The 6,220-nt window shown below is 40.3% G+C and overlaps 1 pseudogene across 1 annotated transcript; it reads left to right on the forward strand.

Moving 5' to 3' along the window:
* Window positions 1-358: 358 nt before the first annotated feature.
* On the forward strand, window positions 359-2,964 carry LOC143565496 (lysophospholipid acyltransferase 1-like; annotated as a pseudogene). Its single transcript, XR_013141081.1, has 6 exons — window positions 359-488; window positions 725-1,058; window positions 1,142-1,227; window positions 1,325-1,388; window positions 2,489-2,598; window positions 2,682-2,964. The product of XR_013141081.1 is annotated as a lysophospholipid acyltransferase 1-like (transcript).
* Window positions 2,965-6,220: the final 3,256 nt, after the last annotated feature.

A 6,220-nucleotide genomic window follows, 5' to 3' on the forward strand; every position in this document is an offset into this window, starting at 1 on the left:
CGGTGAAATAATATAATCACACCCGAGGAAAGTAGATCTGCTACCAGGGAGTAGATCCACGTTTCTTCACTAACAAAGTTCATGTAATTTCATTAAGCATATTAAGTTTATATAAAAAATTGGAAAATGCTGCTTCCAAGTCAACCCTGTTTGACCAGTTTTGACTCGCACTAAAAACAACCCGTTGAGGTTTTGCATAAACAAGGAGCACCATGAGTAAAAATATAAAAATAAATTAAAATATTGAGGTTCAAATACAGTTTCTAAAATTTTGAGGATCAAACATATGTTTGTATGCTTACTTATCCGATAAACTCTCGATTTTATGCAACTAATTTATATATAATGTTGTATACAGGATCTCTTATGGTGATAACATTGAAAGTGATTTCATGTGCGATTAACTACAATGACGGGCTATTAAAAGAGGAAGATCTTCGTGAGTCCCAAAAGAAAAACCGTTTACTTAAGTTGCCATCTTTAATCGAGTATGTCGGATATTGTTTATGCTGTGGAAGTCATTTTGCGGGCCCGGTTTATGAAGTTAAAGATTACTTGGATTGGACCGAAAGAAAGGGGGTAATAATTAATATAATAATATAATCCTGTTTTTTGCTCTCATTTTGGCTATAATTAATAATATAACTAAAAGATTACTATTTATTTTTGATTTGGGCAAAATCTGAAAAAGGTACACCATCGCCACTCGTGCCCACACTTAAAGCTCTACTTCGGGCTTGTACTTATATCTTGTGCCAAGTTATCCACTTTCACGGTTCAGTGAGCCCGTATATCAAGAATGGGGATTTGCGAAGCGTTTGAGTTACCAATACATGGCGGCCTTTACGGCCCGTTGGAAATATTATTTCATTTGGTCCATTTCAGAAGCTTCTATTATTATTTCGGGTTTAGTGGTTGGACCGATTCTTCCCCCCCACCCCCCAAGGCCCGTTGGGACCGTGCAAAAATTGTTGATGTTCTAGGTGTCGAGTTTGCAAAGAGTTCGGTTGAGTTACCGCTTGTGTGGAATATCCAAGTCAGCACATGGCTTCGTCATTGTAAGTTATTAACTAACTAATTTTTTTTGGTTAAGTTTATATAGTATGTGATATTTTTTTATAATATATCTATATCTTATTAGACGTTTATGACCGACTAGTCCAAAAAGGAAAGAAGCCCGGGTTTTTCCAATTGCTAGCAACACAGACGGTTAGCGCTGTGTGGCATGTAAGTTTAAACTTTCAAGTTAAATTTATTTATATTAATTAATCAATTAATTTATTATGTTTTTTACAAATCTGAAGTGGGTTTATTACTACCACAGGGATTATATCCGGGATACATGATTTTCTTTGTTCAATCAGCTTTGATGATAGCCGGGTCAAGAGGTAAAGTAACATAGGGGTCAACCAATGTGAATCGTGTATTGTGTCGGGTTGTTGGGTTCACAGGTTGAGTTGTTGAAACCGAATACAACCCGTTTATTTTTGTCAGAAAGATCGACCTCAATCTGTACACACTTAGATTTCTGTAACCCAAAGACAACCTGTTTAACCTATTTATTATACGTGTCGAACAGGTTGGTGGGTAATAATCAAGTTGTAAATATGTTACTCGGATTGGTGGGTCGTAAAAAATGGGTTAAATGGGTTAGTGGGTCGACTTTTATAACTAAATAGGTTGGCGGATTGACGTGGCCTGCTTAACTAAAGGGGTAAATAGCTCAACCCAAACATGACCCATTTAACCCAATTGTTTATGCGTGTCAAACGGGTTAGGGGGTAATAATCAATTTATAAACGTGTTAATAAATATTACATGTAATTAATTAAGAGACATTTAAATAATAAGTACAAAACGATTACAATAAAAATGGCAGGCAAATGGGCAACAAGCTGCGCCGCACCCCCTTTTGAATAGCAAAGTCAATCCTACTAAAAACGAAGCTTTGGGACCTCGGGGCCGAAGAGGTTTCGTGTACGACACGCTAAACCCTACTTAAAATATTCACAACTCTGGGGTCAGAAAATCAAATGTATTAAAAGCAAACGGGAGAAATACATGTTGATTCTCTAAACAAGCTTTCTCGTGTTTAACAACTTTGCCCGATTGAGCCTTCATCGCAGCCTGACCCATATCAAACCCACGGTCCCTGCCCAACAAGAGGAGACACTCCTGTAAGATCCACACAGGCGTGTTTCCCCCATGCCCACCCAAACACAAGAATATCAGCTGGTCGACGTGTTAGTCGGTTGGTGGGTTGTACAAAGTGGGTTAAACAGATATGTTGGTCGACCTGTTTAGTTAAACGGGCTAAACGGGTCAACCCAATCACGAACCCGTTTAATTAAAAGGTCAAGTGGAACATGAGCCGTTTAATTAAACAGATCAACCTGAACATGACCTTTTTTTAACGGGTTAGACTTGACAACCCAAAATCTGCTTATTTTAAATGAATATCATTATTATTTTTATTGTCTACGAGCAGCCATTTACAGATGGCAGCAGGCGGCCCCACCAGTCGTGAAGAAGATATTAATGCTCATGAACTTCGCGTACACGCTTCTTGTTCTAAACTACTCATGCGTCGGTTTTATGGTTAGTCTGAATTTCAATTTATTATTTTTACTTTTATTATATATCCAAAATCTTTCAATTAGAGCCGGGCTTTTATGTCACAGGTATTAAGCCTAAACGAAACACTCGCTGCATATGGAAGCGTATACTACATTGGGACCATCATCCCAATAGTTTTGATCCTCCTTGGTAACATAATCAAGCCCAAACCAGCCCGATCCAAAGCCCGGAAAGAACAATGAGCTTATTTATTGTTCATCATTTTTTTCCCTTATTTTTGTTATAGTTAAATCATGTGATGTTTTCACAATTTTGTTATGTGTACTCTATGATAGTTAAAGATCATCATTATGAAACATATGCCATGTCGTCTCTTTTCTTTCGGCATGCTAAGTTCTTTCCTGGGGAGCATGATTGTTTGACAAGGGGGGTGCACCCGACCGGTTATATGTGGCTCGTGGTCTGCTGGGGAGGCACATTCCCAAAATAAAAGGTGACTGGTTTGAAAACTTGTAGGGTCTTTATTCCTTGCTTATTTTTGGTCTTTTGGTTGCACTTATTATAATTAGTATTGAAGAAGGCAGCTGGAATACCGTGACCAAATTATTGAGAAAATGCCATTTTTTTGGTCTCACTTCATTATGGGCAACAACCACCATGACCACCACCACCTTGTCCTCACCATGGTGTGGTTGTATAGCCTGGTTTCATCTCTTTTCATGAGTTTTTAAGTGACTATTAATCAAATATCTAGAGGTGGTAATACAGTTTTAATGAACTGATTTGAGTAATGTGGTGTTTTTAAATCTCAAGTGGCCTTTTTTTTCCTTTAAAGACGGAACACATTTTTTATTAAAACTCTAACAAGATGCTAGAAGCCACCGGTTATAACCACCAAAAACGAAGATGAACCGAAAAGAACACGCCGAACTACCTATCCTCCCAAGTTAACTCAACCGTCTTCGACCTATGTTTGAACCAAAGAAAGCCAAACAATTTTATCTCTTTCACCAAACTATGTAGTTGTACTGGTGCCGCATTATGTATTAACGGATTTCGCCTCTTTCAAAGGCCCCATATCGTAATCAAGCAAACCACATGAAAAGCTTTAGCCTTTTCTTTAGGAAACATCGAAAACTTACATAACTCAACCAAATCTGGAACACCAAAAGCATAAATAGGAGGTATAATGCATGTAAGACTGTGCGTTGTGGTCACTTTAGTGGCTTCGTGAGTGGCTGGCGCGAGCCACGTCAGCGGCACACACAACAACGACCAGCCGCTGGTGGCATCGCGAGCGAGCGGCCACGAGTGTGGTGGCGTGGAGGTGAAGTGAACCTTGGGAATGGAAATTTTGGAGTTTGTGCATTTGAACATTGGGAATTTATTATTATTTTTTTTCTATCTTTACCTATAAAAAGGGGGAGTGTATGACTGATCTTCAGGAAGACCAGTAAGAACCTCAAGACACAAGGCAGAGCTTGGCTTGGAAATCTTATGAACGTCAAGTGCTAGGCTTTTTAGACTCGAGAGGACCCTCAAACAACCCACCGGAAAATATAAAAAAGAAAAGACTCAAAAGAGTTTTAGAGAGAGAAACTAGAGAGAGGTTAGAGAAAAATATATATGAAGAAGATTTTATTTCTTTCCAAGGATGAAAAATACACTAAGGGGAACTCTCCTTTTATAGGCAAGGGAGGGTGTCCATGAGATCATTGCTAACATCATACTAGCAAATTACATCATGGCTTACATCACACAACACTAGGGGTCTGTTTGGTATGAGGTAATGGAATATGCGATGGAATGGAATGAGCGAGGTAATGGAATGGACTGGGTAATGGAATTGATCATTACCATTACTGACATGTTTGATTACCATGTGGGAATGAAATGAATTATTATATTTTTTTAGTTGAGCTAGAAAAGCCGGAAAAAATAAAACTGGTAGTGAGTGGCGGTGGGATGGTGGTGGTGCGCGACGAGCAATAATGGTGGTGGTAGTGGGTGGTGGGCGGCGGTGGCGGTGGCGATGGGCGAGAGCGATTGGTGGTGGTGATAGTGGGTGGTGGTGGCGGTGGCAATAGTAACTGGCAGGCGGTGGTAATGGCTGGGAGCGATGATTGGTGGTGGCGGTGGTGAACGAAAATCGTAGGGGGTGGTGGGTGGTTGGTGGTGGCGGTGGACGACGATGGTAGGCGGTGGTGGATCGTTGGTTGTGGCAGAAGAGGTGGGTGTTGGGCGGCGGAGGCGGGTGGTGATGGTGGCCGGCGGTGGAGGCGATGGTTGGTGGTGGGTGGTGGTGGTCGTGGTGAGAGGACAATGGGTAGTAGTGATGGGAGGGTGGTAGAGGTTATATATTGTGAAAAAGGGATGAAATGAAAAAAAATACAAGGGGGTGTATGGAATGGATTTAGGTAGCGTTTGTTATGCAGTAATAACAGGCGGAATGGAATGATTCATTGCGTGGAAATGAAATAAGAGGTGTTTGGTTGCACAATGGAATGGAATCATCCATTACACATGGAATGGAATGAACATGGTAATGAGTAATTTCATTCATTGACCAACCAAACACATTTTTTTCATTCCATCACAATGGTCCATTCCATTCCGTCTCTTATTCATGTGTACCAAACGTTACGTAGATATTTTAATACAAACCCTACATGCTAATATCACTTTAAGAGTGATTAAGCTTTATTCTTAAGCACACATTAAGCACACAAATAAAAACACACAACTTAATGGAATTCTTTAGGCATGTGCCTCTTCATCTCCGTCATGTCACAGAATTCGATGGTGAAATCCGGTGAACTTGGGTGCGGGTCTTCATTTGGTGGAGCACCGTCTTTAGAATTTGATGGGTCTCTCACCCGTGCATACATGTCTACATTTGGTGGAAAATCAATCTCAAAGACTTGATTGAACGGGCACTTGCTGTTCCAATAGTCTAGAATGACTTGATCCCATTCCTTTGTTTGGGGATTTTCGGTTTTCCAGGTGTCTTCTTTTGCCGAGATTTCAGGGGGAATGTCTTCAAAACCTACTTTGTTTATTTTCGCCAAGTAACGGAGGATTTCTTGCCATGCCTGCAGGTAGTTAATTTTGAAGTAGTAGCTGGACGGGTTCATTTCAAACCATCCGTAGACGAGATTGGACGGGTCATTGCTCTTTTTTGGCGGGCCACTCTATTTATAATTACCAGGTTTTTCAAACAACACCAGACAGTGTCTGCCTTGTCTGGATGACAACATCTTCACCCATTTGTTCATGGGGCATAATTCCTGACTCGTGGGTAATCAGGTAGGTGATGGGTTTTCCAGAGTTGAAGGACATGGCTATCTTGAACTTCTCAAACAAGTACGAGAAAAACCCTAAGGCTTTTGTTCGTAGTTGGTACAGATTGCTAATCTGTAAAATATTGAGAAAAGGGTAGTCTAGGTGAAACCTGTAATTTTTCATGAAGGGGCCATTTTGTTTAAGAGTGATGGTCAAGAAAGTCTTGTAGTTTAGTTGAGAAACTTCAAGGGTGTTTGTCTTGATCAGCCTATCAACTTCTACTGGGTTTGGGGTTGTGTTTGGCTGCCTGGGAATGGATGTTTTATCCATTTTCTTAGTGGTTTTCTGATGGTGGTTTTTT

This window comes from Bidens hawaiensis, unplaced genomic scaffold (genome assembly GCF_021521415.1).
Source record: "Bidens hawaiensis isolate Kalapana, Puna unplaced genomic scaffold, B.hawaiensis_p1.1 tig00022375_1, whole genome shotgun sequence".
Lineage (NCBI taxonomy): Eukaryota > Viridiplantae > Streptophyta > Magnoliopsida > Asterales > Asteraceae > Bidens > Bidens hawaiensis.